Here is a 20,245-nt window from a genome sequence, read left to right as displayed (position 1 = left end):
TTGGTTATAACTTCTTTATATCAAGCTAATTGAACATATTCAAAATAAAAAAAATATATAAGCGTACCTGCATTTTAAAAGTTAACCATAAGCAAAAAACTTATGATAGAAAATTAAAACATGTCTATTTACGAAGCAAGATTTAGTGATGAAATATTTTGACCTATAGTGCTTAATTCTAATTTTCTTATTCAACTAACCACACTTTACTTCTCTTTTTCAAGTGAATTTTTACACAAAATGTAATGTTTCTATGTTTCTATGTTTCTAATGTAAGATTTGATATAGAGTCTCAAATTGTTGAAATATTGTTAAAAGTTTATCACTACTTCTTGATTCCAAACTCGGCCTACAAATCCTTATTTCGTCCTAACGCATTGAAATACCAATTGATTAACTTTCTCCTACCGACGATGCTAGAAACAGAATGGAAAAGTTCATTCGGTCGGAGAGCTTCTGTTGTTTTTGAGAAAAATGGGTGTAAACATTCATATCACGCGTTCTTATTGACTTTGTATGGTAGCTTTTGGTCTAACGTATGATTGACTCATTGACACCGAAATCATGCATATTTGTGATGCTTTCAAGCCCAAAATGAGCGATTCGGCCGAAGTAGTTCCCTACCATATTTTCAAACTTTACATTAATCGTTATTTTCTTTTTCTCTGTTTGTTACGTAACGCAAAGCCATACTCCCCCATTCCCTAAGCTAAAATTCGTAATGATTTAGGTGATCCCCTCCTCCTTATAAGCGTTACGTAGTTTATGTACGCTGCCTTATAACACACAGGGCAAAATACGCATGGCTGAAAATATAAACAAGAACAGTAATCGTGAAACCGATAATGAAATCTTACCGATTAGTTTTCCTGTGCCGTAAGACATCAAAGACTATGAATATCTATTACTCATTTTTTGATTTACTTTGAGAGGAGGGTTGCAATGTAATCTGAATTATGGTTTCCATTTCCAAATTATCCATTAATTAAGATGAAAGGCATTTAACCAATATGATTGAACAAAAACTATCGAACAGGACAAGTTAATTTACTAATCCAAGATGTGCGTCGGTATGTAAAAAACGTGTTATCGATTAGGGAACATGCGGAGAAAGCCATTTGCGCCAGTAGGCAAATTCTTCAACTACGATACCACTTTGTCACGAACCGACTACTCTCCACACACAACACCAGGTTATGATGGTGATGGGTCTAGTGATTAGGTATATAGTTAACCCTACGTCTTTGGTTAGTTAAATTCTACAGCAATCTAGCGAGGGCAAGGAGCAACAGATATGTACTAAAATTTCCATTCATTTATTCCTTGTCCTCGTTGTTTTGTTGCATGCTACGAGAACGTTTTTTCTATGTTGGGCTAGAGCAACAGATTCTCACCGGAGTCAGGAAAATGTAGCAGAGAAGAGCATATCATGGGGAAATGTTGGTGTAACCTGCGCATGGCGCTTGATTTTCATTCCGAGAATGCATACAGCCGACAGCAGCTGTTGGTTTGCCGGCATTCAAATGTAAAAGCTCTAGCTCCAATGGTGGTTGCTTTCATTCGGTTGGATTGTTTGCTAGAGGCAGCATGTTCTGCTCAAAAAGTGTGATATTCGGTTCTTATCCAGAGTAGACAGAGTGTCAGTGAATACAAGTGGATGGTACGACGGTTAATCGGTGAACTTGAAGAGCTGAATGTTTAATGAAAGTTTAACCTGAGGATATTGTTACAGCATCGTCGCACGGATTCTTTGAGCAAGACATTTTTGTAGTTACATTAAAATCCAATCGTTTTTCTTTGTAGCTAAGGTATGGTTAGTGTTGTGTATGTACATGTGTATGTGTGTGTGACAATATAACGTAACTTTTCCTTGGAAATATCGTAACTTTTTAAAAATTTAGAAAATTATGAACGCATTTGTTCCGAAACTAGTTCTGTCGACGTTAATGTGTTAAGGTTTTTTGGGTTGTCGACTACTTTGCGAGGGAATATATAAAATTCTTGAATATTTTTTAATGAATCAAGTTTTTATAAAAAAAAAAGTAGATGAGTCTGTACCTAGGGGCACGAACGGAGGCTTGACGTGGTGGACGGAACAAATATGTTGATCGTTTACTTCTTAACTCTTTCCGTTTTTGAATTGGTGGCCCTGAAAAGGGCCGGTTGTTTTTCAAATGGTGGCCACACCAGTGCAAGTCAATGCTGACCGGATGACGGCGGTCTAGTCATGGTGCCTATTGCGGGAAGCCTTGACACATATTCCGATTTATATGTATTGATACAGATTTTTCTAAAAAATTTGATACAGATATCTGTATTTACAGATAACAGATTTGTTTTTAATATACAGATATTCAGATTTTTCAAATAAGTGGAATATTTGTTTAACTCTGGATTGTATTATTTAATATCCATAAACAATCCTTTCTTTCTTTTGAGTAGGTACAAGCAACTAGGGTAAACGCTCCTATAGTTGCGGTACGTTAGAAGCGTTAGGTTCCTATAGTTGTGTATTGAGTCTCCATACACATCTATAGGAACCTAACGCTTCTAACGTACCGCAACTATAGGAGCATTTCCCCTAACTAAATACCAATTTTTCACTTTTTATTTTATTATCTTCGTTAATTTTGAACGGACTTCTGATGCTTAGATGTTCTGATTTTTGATTGCTTAGAAGGGACTTAGATTGGTTAGAAGGGACATTAGTTTTTCATTCTTATTGTTTAATTAACCATATCACATTGTGACAGGCACTATTTTTTAATTTGCGAATCGGTAAACAAGCCGTTTTAACAACCCAAAAGCTGATTGATTACAGTTTGTGAGTCGAAGAGTCAACTGGATATTTTGACATTTGACTAGCGTAATATCAGAGATAAAGAATGTTCTATGCAACATCCAAATAAAAGTTATGTGTTGTGACAAAATACAATAAAGTTGATAAAACATATGAACACGATTGCAAATAGAGAAATACACATGAAACCATCCCAAAGTTTTTCACCAAAAATACTGATTACACTTAAGTATATATACGAATACTACATAAAAATTTAATTCTTGAATAAAAACAAAAACAAATGACCTGACAAAGATTTTCGTAATCTCGGGCATGAAAAATTCAAATTTTATGAAAATGTGATTGTTTTTTCATTATTTTTTCCGGTTTGTCTCTCATTACTGGAACTTGATTTTTGAATTTTTGTACTTTTAGAAAAGATAAAAATGACTCAAAATAGATCTAGATTCAGGATTTAAGGAATTTGAATAGATTAATTCTTTAGAAAGCAAACGTAAGTCATTCTTCAAGATTATAAGCTAAGAACAAACTATTTCTGAACTTCATATGAAATGAAAGTATATTTTCTTCGATCTGCAATAAGATCATACTATAGAATTTATTCAGATTATTTTACAGATTTTTGTCAGCCAGAAACAGATAAAAAAAATACGGTGAAAATACAGATTGAAAATGGAAATAATGTGGCAACACTGCGTCGTCTTTGTATTGGTGCGATGCGTGCTGTTCCACTCATACGTCATGTCCGACGCTTATCCGTCCGTTGCTCGATAGCAAATGACGAAAAAACTGATTTGACAAGCGTTTTTATTATTGCTGCTTTTCTCCTCCCTTCCTTTCATTGGTGAAATGGTGAGAACAACCCAACATTGAGCTCGCTCATGTGAGCATACGCCATGTGTCATTTGTTTGATTTGCGCTCTATTGTTGCGTCCGTGTTTGGGATTTTTCGTTACGTGTCTGAATTTTGATTTTTTTTTAATGTGACCCCCAGTATAGAAATTAAAGACGTAGTCCTACGTTAAAAAAGATCATAAAAAATTCGTTAATTTCTTGAAAACAATGTTGGATTTTTCACCGAAATTTAAAAAAAAGAGTAGTGTTGGAAATGCGCTCGAAATTTCTATTCTCTGTCTGGAGAAAAGTGAACGAGTTTGGTCATAAAAAAACAATTCAGCAAGATTTTTATGTCTCTCCATAAAAGTGTGAAATACTGCTACTTTTCAGTATCTGCATACAATTGGTATAAAGCCGGATTTAGATGAATCAATTCAGTGTTAACTCGCTTGAACTGCGAAATGAACATCCTGAAAGCTAGACGATGTTGGACTTGCTCTATTTGATGTCAACTTAATTGTATGCTGACTACCAGATCGGGGAGAATTGAATTAAACTCACTTGCCTCATCTAAACCCAGCGTAAGGCTAGATCATATTTTTCAGTAGTGTGACCATAGCATAAGAAGCGACTTACTAAAATTGCCCTTATACAGACTCAACTAACCCAGCCACAAACTATACTAACGAACCTTGAATATTTGATCAGTCAGCAGCCAAAGTTTCAGAAATTTTATGCATATACATATCCCGGTGTATTATTTTATTATAGCTAGTAGGTTAATTGTACCAGTTTTGACCATTGTTTCCTATTTTGGCTATATCAAAGAAAAATGCCTAGATCACATGTTCTTTGTGTTATAAAATTATAAATCCAAACCATTGGTAGAGACACACATTTAGAAATAACTATTTTTACACAAGGCGTAATCCATCTTTGATGAAAATTATGGAACGTAAACAAATATGCCATAAAAAATTAAGTGTTCCCTAATCGAAACATACGTAACTCGACGAAAAGTGCGTTTGAATGAATTTGAAGATTGATGATGATAATAATGACAGACTGCATACACTCAAAAAATTCCACTTGTCATCATCATTTTGCACTTATTGTGATACACATCTATGTCCTGTGTGCTTTGAACCATGCCTCACCTCAACACTATTGGTTCGAATTGGATATATTTGGATTCTATGGGCCTCACATGGTGATATCAATAGCTTTGAATTTTTATATTCTACTTTATCGACTTTTACTTTACCGAGTCTAAAAAAAAAATGAATTGACAATTCTAGAAACAAAGCTGCCAGATGCCTTTTTTAAACGGGTCTGATTTTTTATTCGATCCTGGACTGTTGGGGTGAGCTGTTGTCCGAGCTGCTGCCGTCATTTGATCTCACTGGGCCACGGTTGTTCTCATATATAAGGTTGATTTATAAGGATAAAGTCACTACTCATGTTTTCGATGTATACCTTGCAGAAAAAGCAATTCACATAGCATTGAACTGTAAAATACTTCATATTCATCTCTTTTCAACAGTAGTGTGATTTAAAGGGCACTTGAATTGATACTGAAAGATTTTCAACATTTCAAAGTTTGAAACATTAGAAATCAACGTGTATAACACACTGAACCGAGGTGAAATACACTTAAAATAAATTTGATTGTGCATTTGAAAATGAAACTTCTTAAACACTTCGATCAAACGTGTGGCCGTTTTTGAGTGTAGGAAATGCATAAAAATGAGTATTAAACATAATTTTTACCAAACCTGAAAAACATCCTTCCAATGCAATCCTCGAATCGTGTAGGAAGACGTCATTCCGATCAGGCTGACTATTGCAAGTGGATTTTCAAACGAAATATTAATACTTTCACAACAAGCTCAATGCTACATCGCACAAACGATGTAAACAAAAGTAAATTTCATAAATTGCTCAAAATAAAGATGATTTGCTACTATGGTATCACTGCGAAAACTATCTGGATTAATTCGAGAGTAGAGTGCATAAATGTTGTTTTTTCCGTCGAAATGTGTGAGTATCCTAATGTTTGTCTAAAAAGGATTATTATGAACTATTATTGAATGATACCGTCCCATACAACCTTTTTCCAATATTACCAGCATGATAAAAGCTTTCCTTTTTCCTCTGTTCGGGACCTAACACCAATGCGACCAGTAATTTGATCTATTGTAGTATATCCCGTGTCCTTAGTTTAGTGCATGTCGTATTTCTCCATCACTATTGAGAAATAATGAAGTATTCGGTTTTGATACAGTTGTCATTCTTGCCTTCATCACAAGGAATCGATTCTAGGTGAACGGTCCCGCTATGTATACTCTTAGAAGAGTGAGAGCACCCTTCAAAGGCCCGCCCCTTTGTCAGTCAAAATTGGATTCCTTAGCAACAAAATTAAGCAATGACACCGATAATGACCATGCATCAGAACCCTACACACTTAGAAATACCTAATTTTACACGTGACGGAATCCATCTTTGACATAAAAAATGAGACGTAAACAAACATGTCATGTAAAATTAAGGGCTTCGAGACTGAAAAGTTTGAAAGTTCGTTTGATTGAGCTGAATTTCGCGTCTATTATGACTCAATTTTGTGTCAAAATTGACGCTCGTATATGTCAGTCTCAGAGCACCTAAATTTACATGATTTTTTCTAAGTGTGTAGTCTTACTGCTTCAAAGTAGGGAGCAACGAATAGAAGATAGGGAATCACATAGATGAAGACTAAATAACTAATATTTTTCATTGTTTTAAGATCATCCTCGGTGGACAAAGCCGAGTCTTGTCACTATCAACAAGGCATAAAAAGTAATGAGGACTAAGATGTGTTCCTATGTTTACTGAAAAACCTTGTTCCCCTAATTTGAAGTAGTCAGGACTAGGAATAGGTGGTAGATCTTACATCCCCACGTTACAATTTCTAGTTGGAGAAACCTTTCGCTTTGATTTTGTTCAGCTGCATGCTGAATAATAATTGCATAATTTGCTTACCACAACTTCTGTAAAATCCTGGTTTACATTGGTTTGGGGAATCTATTCAACTCCGACACAAAGCTTTTTTATAAGTTTTTTCTAACGTTTTCATGAAAACATTTACCAAAAAAACAATTTCTTGTTGAAGAAACGCTTTCATTGTGATTTTTTTCAGTAGCATACTGAATAATAACAGTACAATTTGTTTATCACAACTTCTGTAAAACCCTTTTTACACTGCACAGTTAAAATTGTTTTGTAATTTTACACGAATTTCCATGCACATAAAAAAGCATGCATATTCATGTAAAATTACATTGGTTTTTAAATTTACACGACTTGAAATTTACATGCATGTAAAATTAAACGTCACTTGAATTTTACATGGATGGCCTTAGATTAATTTAGCATGAAATTGCACACTTAGAAATAACTAATTTTACACGTGACGGAATCCACCATTGACATAAAAGATGAGACGTAAACAAACATGTCATGTAAAATGAAGTGCTCCGAGACTGAAAAGTTCGAAAATACGTTTGATTGAGCTGAATTTTGCGACTATTATGACTCAATTTTATGTCAAAATTGACGCTCGTATAAGTCAGTCTCAGAGCACTTAAATTTACATGATTTTTTCTAAGTGTGTGGGTTATTCCGCACGGGTGATGATTCCGCGAACATGACATCCGTTTTTATATTATTCAATCGAATTGATAAAACAAATGTGTATGGTTTAGGCACCATACTTTGCAAAGATCCTAATGCGCAATCACATATGTATTTTCAATCGTATCTCGAGCTCTACACACTTAGAAAAAATCATGTAAATTTAGGTGCTCTGAGACTGACATATACGAGCGTCAATTTTGACACAAAATTGAGTCATAATAGACGCGAAATTCAGCTCAATCAAACGAACTTTCAAACTTTTCAGTCTCGAAGCCCTTAATTTTACATGACATGTTTGTTTACGTCTCATTTTTTATGTCAAAGATGGATTCCGTCACGTGTAAAATTAGGTATTTCTAAGTGTGTACCTATCAGTTATTTTGAAAAACGTTTGTTGAACTCCTTTCCTTAAAACAAGTAAAGTATGGTGCTTGCAAGGTTCACGTGCAATGTAATGATCATCATAATCAATGTATTTTCTGTTCAAATATTAATCAATTATAGCTTTTTGAACAAATTTGCATAAAATGAAACTGATTGTCTAGTGCGCGGAATTCTTACCCACGCGGAATCACCCGCTTTCACGGCACAATACATACCCGACACTTCCACCACTGCATCAAAACGATCAGTCAGGAGAAGAAAGGAACCACGAGCGCATTTTTGAATGTTTTTCTATTTTACCATATCCACATTTTTGATTTACTGAACGAACTAAAAGTGCTATCTGTATAAAACCGCTTTAATCAATATCTGTCATCCATCTTCTATTTGTGGACGTGCTTATGCACGATCGTTCCACATAACCAAAACTGAGCGCACAAAACTTACAGTACACTTTTTCCGACATTCTCCACTAAAGAACTGATCGAATAATTGGTCTGTTCACCATATTAGCTTTCTCAATATTTGTTGATTTGAATTAAGACGAGCATGTAAATTTATAGGTTTTGGCGTTGAAAATTCGATGTTATTTGATAAGTTTTTACATCGCATGGAGAATAATAAACTGCAAGAGAAAATTAATCGAATAAACGTGTAAGTTTATGAGTTTTATCATGCTCTTTTAATATGCATGATTTTTAATGTAAAATTAAATAAAAACACAGTTTACAGCGATGTTATTTTAAAATGTCATGTAAAATTCCTTTTTTTTGCTGCGTGGATTGGAGAATCTGTTCAACTACAGCATTATATGTATACGGTGTAGGAATATAATCATCTTTTATACAATCTTTATAGATACATATTTAAACTCAAGCTTTATTGATTTGGTGAAAGCTCTTATATCACGTTTGTAGACACTTCCTAACAGCTGCTTCGAAATTTCATGGAGAGTATTTTTTTTTATTGTTTAAAACCTGATAGGCGTTTGTTACACTCTTTCATGACACCCAAATAATCATTATACAGCAAGCGGTGAAAAGCGCACTCACAGCAAAAAAAATATTTTAATATTACATACAAGAGGATGCACTTCAATCATGTCGAAAATCTTATGTAATTTTTATGGTCACAAAAATAAACAAATGCAGTAAAAGCAGCGTAATGACAGTTTTTGCACTTTATTAATGATAACTTTGTCCTTTTTGGCAAGTAATATTACACCATATTTTCGAAACGATTGAAATGCATCTACTTTGATGTGATATAAAAAAAGAATTCTGTGCTTTTTAATGACAGCACGCAGAATATTCACAGATTCAAATTAACAATTGTCGTGGAACGCCAAAATAAGCGCTTGTTACTTGGGTTATTTATTTATTTATTTCGACAACCAACGTAGACTAGTAGGGTAACCAACTGATTTTGGACCCCTAGAGGAAGTGAGATCACGTTTATGTCAAAATAATATTATTTGTTTATTATTATTATGCAATTTACATGCGGTTGTGTTCGAAAGCTACTCATCTTGGATGTAAAATGTCACTAGATGTTTTATTTATTGATATATATTCGAAAAAATAATTCTTTTCACATCATGATATTCACATATTTTGGACCCTTCCACTTGATTTTGGACAGTGTCCATAATATATTTTGGACACACTGAATGGGAACGAATATATTTTGGACATGCTGAAGTTCTTTCAACCTATGAGCCTAAAATTAATTACGACGGTCACTTCTTCCTATCTCGCATTTGTTAGGTCCGTCTAGGTGGGAAAATTACAAAGAAGGTGCCGTAAAACGGGGTGAAATTGATCAGCGGGGTGAATTTGATCGCTGAGTATACCCAATATTGTACTTACCCTAATAAACGGGTACCATACTCTAACTATATCATAGATGGTACGACCATCCCACATAAAGTTGGGATGATATCCTGAATTGGTGGTTAGGCGCTTCTTATGGTTATTGTTTATGCGGGTATGCATAATATTTTTACAATGTATACAAAGATACATTCGTACGCTTAGTAACGAAAAACATGTTACACATGAAAAAATATCACGAGAAATTTCAGCGATCAATTTTGCCCCACTGATCAATTACACCCCGTTTTACGGTATGCATAAAAGATAACCCCCCCCCCGTTTCTCGCGCTGTTGTACTTTGTACAACACATATGAGTTTTCCATTGCCATTTTGTTGCTGCCAATCGATCTGAAACCAACTTGTATTCCTCAAAAAACTAGTTTTGAACTAAAAAAGCTAAACTTTGATTACAATCAACCCCCAAAATGCGGATAATAGAGAAAATGTAAATGGAAACCGCGTAAACGGTGTCGATACTACGTGGGATTGTCTTAATTGGATACAACATGGAATATCTCGAGATCCTGACCAGATAGAAAGTTACTGTCTTCGGCACAGTTGTTCAGGAGGTCAAAGCCTATTTCTTAGTGGACAATAGTTCAGAATTATCTCACTTCGTGGTGCTAGTATACATGTGAAATTCTCGTGTATAAAATATCTCTAGATCCTGACTAGATAGAAAGTAAATGCCTTCAGCAAAGTTGTTCAGGAAGTCAAGCTATTTTCGTTGGTGGAGTAGTTCAGAAATTTCACACTACGAGGCGCTAGTATATACGTGTAATTCTCGCATATACAATAGCTCGAGTTCTTGACCAGCTAGAAAGTTACTGTATTGGGCAAACTTGTTCAGAGGGTCAAGACTTTTCGACTGGTAGACAGTAGTTCAGAATTTTCTCACCACGTGGCGTTTGTATACATATAAACTTCTCGCATATGATATATCTCGAGATCCTGACCAAATAGAAAGTTACTGTCTTTGAAAAAGTTGTTCAGGAGGTCAAAGCCTATTGCTTGGTGTAGAATAGTTCAGAATTTTCTTACTATGTAGTTCTAGTATACACGTTAAATTCTCTCATATAAAATATCTAGAGAGCATGACAAGATAGAATCTTACTGTCTTGTGCAAAGTTGTTCAGGGGATCAAGGCCTTTTGGCTAGTGGACGGTAGTTCAGAATATTTCACTTCATGGTACTAGTATGTACGTGCAATTCTCGCATATGATATATCTCAAGACCTGCTAAAAATGTACTGTAATCGGCAAAGTTGTCCAGGAGATCAAACCCTATCGTTGGTGGAAAGTACATAATTTTCTCACTAGGTGACGTTGAAAGACACGTGAAATCCTTGCATATAAAATATCTCTGAATGACCCGCATACTAGTGCCACGTAAAAGGAAAATTCTGAATTACTGTACACCAACGAAAAGATCCTAACATCCTGAACAACTTTGCCGAAGACAGTAACTTTCTGTCTGGTCAGGATCTAGAGATATTTTATATGCGAGAATTGCTCATGTATACTAGCGTTGCAAAGTAAGAAAACTCTGAACTTAAGTCCACCAGCAAAAAGGCCTTGACTTCCTGAACAACTTTGCCGAAGACAGTAACTTTTTATATGATCAGGATTTCGAGATATTTTATATGAGAATTTCACGTATATACTAGCACCATATAGTGAAAAAATTCTGAACTATAGGCTTTGAACTCCTGAACAACTTTTTCGAAGACAGTAACTTTGGGGGTTAACTGTAATAAATTTTTAGCTTGTTTAGTTAAAAGCAAGTTTTTTGAGGAATACTAGTTGATTTCAGACCGATTGGTAGCTCGGCTGTAATATGGAAATGGAAAACTCACACTGTTGTACAAAGTACAACGCGTGAGTACTCGTGTTACAAAAGTTGGCGCGAGTAACGGAGGAAATATAATATAACATAAGGAAACAACTGATCATACCATAAAAAAATCATTCAGAAGTAAATCTTAATACGGAGACCTGACTCTATGCTTGCAGTCCATATTATTTTTGTATGGGCTGTTCATAAACTACGTAGACGGTTTTTGAGAGATTTCAACCCCCCCCCCCTTCCGTAGAAGACAGTCTCAAACACAAAATTTAAAAATTGTATGGACCGTAGACATCTGCCAAGCGCTCCCACCCCCCTAAAGCGTCTACGTAGTTTATGAACAGCCCCTTAGTTAAATGCCTTTGGGAGATAGGAAAACTAGGAAAACTCAGAGTGGACCATTCTACGTGTTTTGCCGTTTTTCCCATTTTGAATCGCCTGATAAACAAGAAATATATTTAAAAACAATGAATTCATATAATTTTGATTGATTTACTTACCAATTTAATCAGAAATCTGATATAATAGCACGATCGACCAACCGGATTTTTTTTTGTCGCTCTTTTGATGATTCTCATTTGATAAGTGTCCAAAATAAGTTGGTAACATTAATTTACGATCTTTTTTGGACACTTTTTATTTAATATTTTTTAAGTAAAATCTTAAGGTGAAATCTTTATAAACACGTGAAATACATCTTCCAAAGTCAGATAAACTGATTTGATAAAAAAAAAATCATTGAATTGTATATTTTAGACCAAATTTAAAACAAGTACACTAACGCCGATTTCTCTAGACAAACGTCGAAACATGAAACTTTTTCGATAACATTTTCTAAAACTGCATAAATTGAGCAATTGTAAGCAATTTGAGGTGAACTAATGATCTTGAGACATAGCAAGTAATTGAAAGAATGTAATTACAACATCAACCCAGATGAATTTGAAGAAACTAGACAGTAAGCGAGGAAAATATATGAAAAGGGTCCAAAATATGTAGGGGTCCAATTCAAGTTGGTTACCCTACATATTCGAAAACAGTTTTTTTTTTCTTAAATTTATTTATTTATTTATTTCGTCAACTTTGGAAAAGAGGTTAATAATATTATTTTGTATTTATTAAAAATTAAGCAGGGTCGGCTTTCCTATTTTTTTATGAGAACTCTACAATGTCTCGACATAAACTAAAACAATATTTTACTTTACAATGTCTCGACATAAACTAAAACAATATTTTTACTCCATAAGGCATTATAACTTTATAATGCCTTATGGAGTAAAAATATTGTTTTAGTTTATGTTGAGACATTGTAAAGTAAATGGTTTCGCAGTATTGATTGTAAGAGGCCATCATGCGGTTTAATGACCCATATTTAGCATAATTTGTGCGATGATGTTTTATGGCAAATAAATTTCGATTTCAGAGTTGCCGAGTAGGTGCATTTAAATTATAATTTTGATAAAAGTTCTGTGGAGTCAATACGCTGCGAAACGATATCGTTTACAAATGAAACCATTGCATATTCACGACGCTCTTTTAATGTTTGTATGTTTATAAACATGCAGCGTGCTTCATATGATGGAAGAGGAAATGATGTCTAACCTAATTTACGAAGAGCGCATAATAGAAATTGTTTTTGTACTGATTCTAATCTTTCTTCGTGCGTGATTGAAAATGGAGACCATACAATGCTGCAATATTCCAGTATTGACCTCACATAGGCAATATATAGTGTTTTAATTGTGTATGGGTCCTGAAAGTGGAAGCAAAAGCGCTTGATAAAGCCTAGCATGTTATTTGCCCTGTGAATAATTGTGTTGTAATGGTCTATGAAAGTTAGCTTAGAGTCTAAGATAATTCCTAAATCCCTTGCTCTTTCACATTTTTCTACATTTTGATTTCCTAGTGCAATTCAAATATTTGAAGTTGTTCTTTTCCTGCTAAATGATATTAAGTTGCATTTTCTTTACATTCAATTCTAGGAGACTTTTTTGCACCATATGTAGAATATGTGTATTCCATTCCGGAACATATTGATTTCTTCTTCATTTCTTATTTCCAAAAAGAGCTTCGTCGTCGGCAATTTAAGTTTTTTGAGAATGAAAGAAATGTCGTTTACGTATACAATAAAAAGAAGAGGTCCCAAATGAGAGCCTTGGGGACGCCTGAAGTGACTTGAATTGGACTCGATTTTTTTCCGTTGATTTTAATTATTTGTTGGCTGTTGGTTAAATATGAGTCTAGCCATTTTAGGAGCCCTGACTCAATTCCAATTTTTGCAATTTAAAAAGTAGCATTGGTATTTCTATGCAGTCAAACGCCTTGCTAAAATCTGTATACAGAGCTTAGTTTCCATTATCTATTGCATTCAATTAATAGTCTATATATACAAGTAAATTTGTCGAGGTCGAGCGACACTTGAAAAAGCCGTGTTGCATGTCAGTAATTCTATTTTTGATTTGGAGAAATAATTTTTCGTTGACAATTGCCTCGAAAAGTTTAGGAATGCAAGAGATAATGGCTATACAATTATGGCACTAGGAATGAGCTTTTCCAAATTTTTGGGAAGGTTCCAGATTACAGGGACATATTAAAAAGCCAAAACAATGGAGCAGTGAGTTCCATTGCTAGACATTTAATAAATACTGGAGGAATTCTGTCAGGTCCAGGACCTTTTGAGGCATCTAAATTTTTTAAAGCCTGCAAAATATCCTGTACTTGAAGTTGATTGAGGTCAATGTCACTTGAAAATTCTGGAAAAAATGCAAAATAATCGGGGTCGCGATCTTCTTCAGAAAAGATTTCTTGAAAAAATTTTGCATATAGATTGCAGTTTTTTTCCGAGCTATCACCGACATTTTCGTCGAGATGCATTATTGAAGGAAAATTGTCAGATTTTAATTTGGTTTTACGTAATTAAAAAAGTTCTTTGGACAGGACTTTATTTCATGTTCTGTTTTTGCATTCTATTCTGCAAATGCAGTACTGATAGCTAAATTCATTTGATCACATATATCGAAATAAATTAATAAATTATTACTACTATTGTGTTTTTTATAAATTTTATGTGCTTTTTGCCCCGTAAACAAATATAAAAATATATTTTTAAGAATAATTTGAATTGCAATTCCCGATATTCAACTGTCATCGTCTTTTCTATAAGGATGTATATCGGAAGAAGTGTGATGTACACCAAATCACATGCATGAGGAATGTAACAAAAAGTGTGTTGGTGAGTTCTTTGGCGTTAATGTTCCCGAAAAGTTCACTATTTTGCTATAAGCAAATGCAAAACAAATAAATTTATTGGCAGATTTCGGCAAATCTTGCCTGTTTTATACCACTGGAAGGTATGCTGGTCATAAATGCTGTGCCAAACTGATTTCCTGCGCAAGTGATATGTATAAACGCGAATAACCACTAGATCCAGTGATTATAGCAAAGCTTGGCATAAAGAAACCATCACAGTTCAGGGCCACCACAACTTTCTACAAAAGAGTTGAGTTATGAAATTCACTTTATTACAAAATAATATCCGAAACAACAAACTAGAAAATCGAACAAAAATTTCGTAGTCCTACGTCAATAATGCGGTCGTGTCTTGTACACCACCCTCCAACTTTTTTTTTCGAAATTTGGTTTTCCCTTTCTGATAAGTTAGATTGTGATACTATCCTTTGAAATTTATGTTTAGATTTTATAGAATTGGCCTTGCTGAAATCATATGTGATGATTTTTAGGCACACACAAAGCCAGCTTTAAATTGACAAAACTAGGTATTTTTGTTAAAATTTGGTTTTTATGTTCAGCCAAGATGGATTTTGGCTCATTCCTTTGAATATTACACTTTGATTTTGTTGAATAGACCTTCCTGAATCCATACGCCTATTTAGATTTTTTGAAGTAAGCACAATTGTTAAGAAGACTGAGTTATATTTGGATAGGGAGGAACTATCGAAAACAGAACGTTTTTTATAAGAACTGTTACGTTTGTGGTATTCCGCTTGATGGTTTATCCGGAATTTATCCATACCCAAAAATCAATTGCTCCTATTCATCTACATTATTGCCAATGTTCTTGCTTGAAAGGATACAAAAACTTATGCGCGAAATGTCTTGTTGATAACCCGAGTGTTACATATAATAAAGTCAACATTTGTAGCATTAGTGTCAAAAATCACGGCTTCAAAGAAGTATAAGGCTAATGCGAAGGCTAAGAAAAAATGTTAGCGTTTTAAATATATGGTTCAGATGTAATGTAAAACGAATTTAAAATCTTTTATTTCTTTATTGGTTTATTTTTTATTCCCCCCCAACTTGTGATTTGTTCCGGCCTTATTTGTAGACATAAAACATGCTTAAAGATACTTTCAAAGTTTAACAGAATGTTCTTCTTCTGAGAACGAGTATCGTTTAACAATAAAATAATTTTCATTTTCTGGCCTAAAACCATGAAATGACTGTGTTCCAGAAATTTGTTTGACACGATTATAACGGGTTTTAAGTTTTCTTTCCATCGCTTTATGATCTGCGTCTGAAAAAAAGCCATAGTGCATTTTTGAATCGATTTTAGAAATTGCCCATGTATTAAGCTCTTAGCAGTTGTAATGAGATGCCCCTGCAAACTTGCTTTAGCAGCATTTCGTTTCATTACTCCTCCCAAAGCATCACATGGACCTTTACCGTGACATGTGGCGAAAAAGATCCACTCCGCATCTATACCAAAATCCTTTTTCATGTGGCACAAATTAAAAGCTGTCGTCTTATTTTTGAACTGACTGCCTGATCCATCTGAGAAAAAGTGAATTTGGTGAAAAATTATGAAATTTATACAATTAACTACGAATAATCGAACTGAAACATGGTTGTGCTTGGAAAACTCCGCGATTGCACTGAAACTAGTAAACATTAAATCTTTGGTATGATCATCTCTATAATAAATAGCAAATGGATGTATAGTGCACTGTGCGTTTGCCCAATGAAATCCTTTTGCAGCGTCTTGTACAACAAATGAAAAGTTTCATTGATCACATATTCACAATAAAATATTCACAATAAATAAAATCACATATTATTATACATTTTTTTTTATCTAGTTCGTTTAAGGCTCAATTGCGTTAGCTTTACGGAGTCGATAATTCATTGTTCTTTGTTTGTAACAAAATTCACTTAATTCTATGTATAGTAGGAGTTGGGCCGAATACTCGCGGCTTACTCGAGGTTAGAGGGGTACATTGTCGAAGGATAGGAAAAGAGGGAGGAGCTTGGAATAGGGTTTCGTTGTCTCATCAGAGCGATGTCGCCAGTATGAACGGTAGTGTGGTTGTAGATTCGTCTGGAGTTCGACCGACTATAGTGACCAGTGGGATGAGACTCATCGAGACGGGGGACAAGACAAACAAAAACTAATAAAGAGATACAAAATACAAACGAATTAAATTCTTACACTAGACATTTGCAGAAACACATAAATCGGCTGCATATAGCAGAGATCGCGGGTACCCAACACGTCTCTGATAGGGATATAGGGTTGTCTTCCTTGAGCCTCGAGGGTATTCAAAAATCGCTCTCTGGCGGCGTCATTATCCGTACATTGCCAAACTGCGTGATCGATGTCGTCGTAACCGTTTCCACACCGACATATGTTGCTGTCCACGAGGTTTATTCTATTGAGATGCGCATCTAGCGAGTAGTGGATGGACATAAGTCTACTCATCACGCGAATGAAGTCACGACTTAAGCCCAAGCCTTTAAACCACGCTCTCGTAGAAACATTAGGAATAATTGAATGTAACCACCGTCCAAGATTTCCATTGTCCCAATCGGTTTGCCAACTCGAAAGGGTACTCTGACGCACTAAATGGTAAAATTCATCGTGTGAAATTTGCCTGTCATAAAATTCGCCTTCCTGCGCACCCACCATTGCGAGAGAGTCCGCCTTCTCATTGCCTGGGATTGAGCAATGTGAAGGGACCCATACAAAGGTAATCATATATGATCTTTCGACCAGCACACTCATCTGATCCCTTACCTTTGAAAGGAAATAAGATGAGTGCCTACTTGGTTTCATCGACCGAATAGCCTCAATCGAACTGAGACTATCCGAGAAGATGAAGTAAAGGTCTGCGGGCATGTTGGAAATCATCCCCAATGCGAAGTTGATTGCTGCCAGCTCAGCAACATAAACGGAACAAGGTTCCTGAAGTTTGCGGAAGGCGCTAGAGTTTTCATTGAAGACACTGAAGCCAGTGGATCCATTGAGACGTGACCCGTCTGTAAAATATCTTTTCACGCAATTGACGTGTTTGTACTTTTTAGTAAAAATACGTGGGATAATAATAGTTCGAAGTTGATCTGGATTCCCATGAATCACTTGTTTCATGGAAAGATCATATTCACATATTCAATTGAGGAACTGCGATTGGTGACGTGAGCACGGTCTGGAGTATAACAAGGAAGACACATATCCGAGGATATGTAGTGGTGGTAGATTCTTATGAATCGAGATTGTGTGTTCAGCTCAAAAATTTCTTCAAAATTTGCAATTATAAGTGTGTTTGTCACTCCGCATTTGATTAGTATTAGAGAGAGAGCTCCCAGAAACGGTTCTGAAGGGGTGTTACTCCTGCCAGAACCTCGAGACTCATGTTATGCGTTGAGTGCATACAGCCAAGAGCAATACGCAGACAACGATATTGAATTCGTTCCAATTTTATTAGGTGAAATTTTCTTGCCGCTTATTATAATACATTCCGATACTTCGAAGTTACTTTTGACATATTTCAAGTATTTACCTTGTTGTTCAACTATGAAATTATGTGGTGATAAATCGGATAACTTTTCCAAAAACATGTTTATAAACTCTTGAGTTTCCAACTCCACTAAATCCATGATACAACGGTGAGCTTGACGCCATTGTTTAAATTTTAATGATTCCACATTTCATTCGGTCAGGATAGTAACCTTTTCTGAAGTCAAATTTTGTATACCTGAGCAATGTTCACACATTTTTAACCAACACTGTTCTGTTCATCAGCTGGAAGTGACTTTCTATCTTGAAGAGTTTTAAAAATTAATTTAACATTTTTGTGGTAAGCACATGTAACGGTTACAGACTTCTATCTAAAATATATATGTATATAAAAAAGGGGTTCTCAATCCGTTGACACCCGTCCAATTCTATTAAAAAAAAGTTTTTGAATTTGAACAGTTATCAAAACTAGCCTTCGCGACTTATCAAAAAAGCGTTCTCTATCTCTGATCCCTATTCACAATGAAACACCAGATGGGTCTAAGTTGGCGATTTTTGAACTATGACAGAACGGATGTAGGCCACGTTCACTAACACCATGACTTCGGGAAACGTTCGTACATAAGGGGGATAATAAATCCCAATCTTTTGTAAGGCTGCCTCTTAGAGTTTGACCACAATAGAGACAAGTTAGATAGTGCTCATGGGAAAGTAGACCGAAAATTAAAATTGTGCGGAGATTTATAACCCGAGTAAATTTTAAAGAAAGTAAGTTCGGCAAAAAAAAGATGTAACGAACTTTAGTGCAAGCTAAATAATTACGGAAAAAAAGTGGTCGTAGAAGCCGCGGTCAAGGAGACTGAGTGTCCCATAAGATGCAGCGTGGTTGCCCGATTGAACGTGGAACCACTTGCACGAAACCCTAAACGCACGGGACCACCAGCACGTTAAACCTACGAATTTGTAGTGACAGGTAAAGAGAATAGTGTATGATTCGAGTTTAGGTTTTCATGCTTTTATAAAAATCGTTTGAAGGTTTCCCTTCAAACGAAGGTGTACCCCCCCAGGACCAGTCTAACGGAACCGTGCACAGTGACACCCCGTGGAAACTTTCACTGTACGTCAGTTCTTTTGGGCCGATAAGGCACACGGCGTGGTGAAATTCGTGACTGACACGTGGAACGGGATTAGTTGACGTGACAGCACACGTTTGGAAGCTTTTTCCCCGGACACCGTAAACTCACCACCATCGTCCCCGGTGTTCTCGACAGCAAGCTCACCACCATAATACCGTTACGTCACACGGTCGTCGAGGACACGAACCGTCACGTATGTACGCTACCGCCGGAGGGTGAATGAGTGGCGACTGGCTGAACTACCCAGCAAGTGCACTTGTCATGCATCGTGGGACTACGTGGGGATGCGCGCGCGCGAAGAGAACTGGCAAGTAATTCCGAGCAAATGGAAAATTGTTAAAATTTACTAACCCTAGTCGATAAGCTATAGCAATGAATAGACAGAAGAGCTAGGAAAGGAAGTTGGATTTTTTTGTTAATGTCTCGACAGAATAAAATGGAAGTAGCATAACCAGATTTAGACTCTTTTTTAGAAAGCTGAAAGCGTGGTCTTCAAAGAGGTAGTTTTACAAATACATTCGGTTCGGGTCGCAGTAGTATAGGCTCTGGATTGGCAAACCTACAAAGGACACCAATCCACCCTGAAGTTGTTCCGATTTTGTTTTTATAAGTTGTGGCTCAGTACCGCGGTGTTCCGAAGTTCGGTTTTGGGTTGGAGGTCAAAGACAAGGACTCGCCCTGAGGTCTCGGCCGGGTACGGGATTTTGAGAGTTAGCACGCTCTTTCGCGGCAGGTTTCGACTTGTCTGGCGCTTAAGCGGAGGCTGTTTTGTTCCTTCCTTTTGCCACCCTCCTATTTCCCGTTACACACACACAAACAGTATGTGTGCCACTCGTTCCTGCCAGAATGCAATGCTTAGGGCGGTTACTTGCAAAGATTGGAAACCCTATTTTAGATGCGGGATATTGATCCTTGAAAATGGCATAAACTTCTTACAAATTA

The 20,245-nt window shown here is 35.8% G+C and overlaps 1 protein-coding gene across 4 annotated transcripts in view; it reads left to right on the top strand.

The window, feature by feature from the left end:
* The first annotated feature begins 1,540 nt into the window (after positions 1-1,540).
* The window catches only part of Tk (Tachykinin), a 239,578-nt gene continuing 220,873 nt past the window's right edge, over positions 1,541-20,245 (top strand). For all 4 annotated transcript variants that reach the window (XM_065239660.1, XM_065239657.1, XM_065239658.1 and 1 more), the window contains exon 1: positions 1,541-1,808. The gene's annotated coding sequence lies outside the window, so the exon portion shown is untranslated. The remainder of the gene's footprint in view (positions 1,809-20,245) is intronic.

The sequence above is a fragment of the Ochlerotatus camptorhynchus genome, unplaced genomic scaffold (assembly GCF_037179485.1).
Source record: "Ochlerotatus camptorhynchus isolate MF236.1 unplaced genomic scaffold, CSIRO-AGI_Acam_v1.1 ptg000061l, whole genome shotgun sequence".
Taxonomy (NCBI): Eukaryota; Metazoa; Arthropoda; class Insecta; order Diptera; family Culicidae; genus Ochlerotatus; species Ochlerotatus camptorhynchus.
This window is presented reverse-complemented; position numbering and strand designations above follow the sequence as displayed.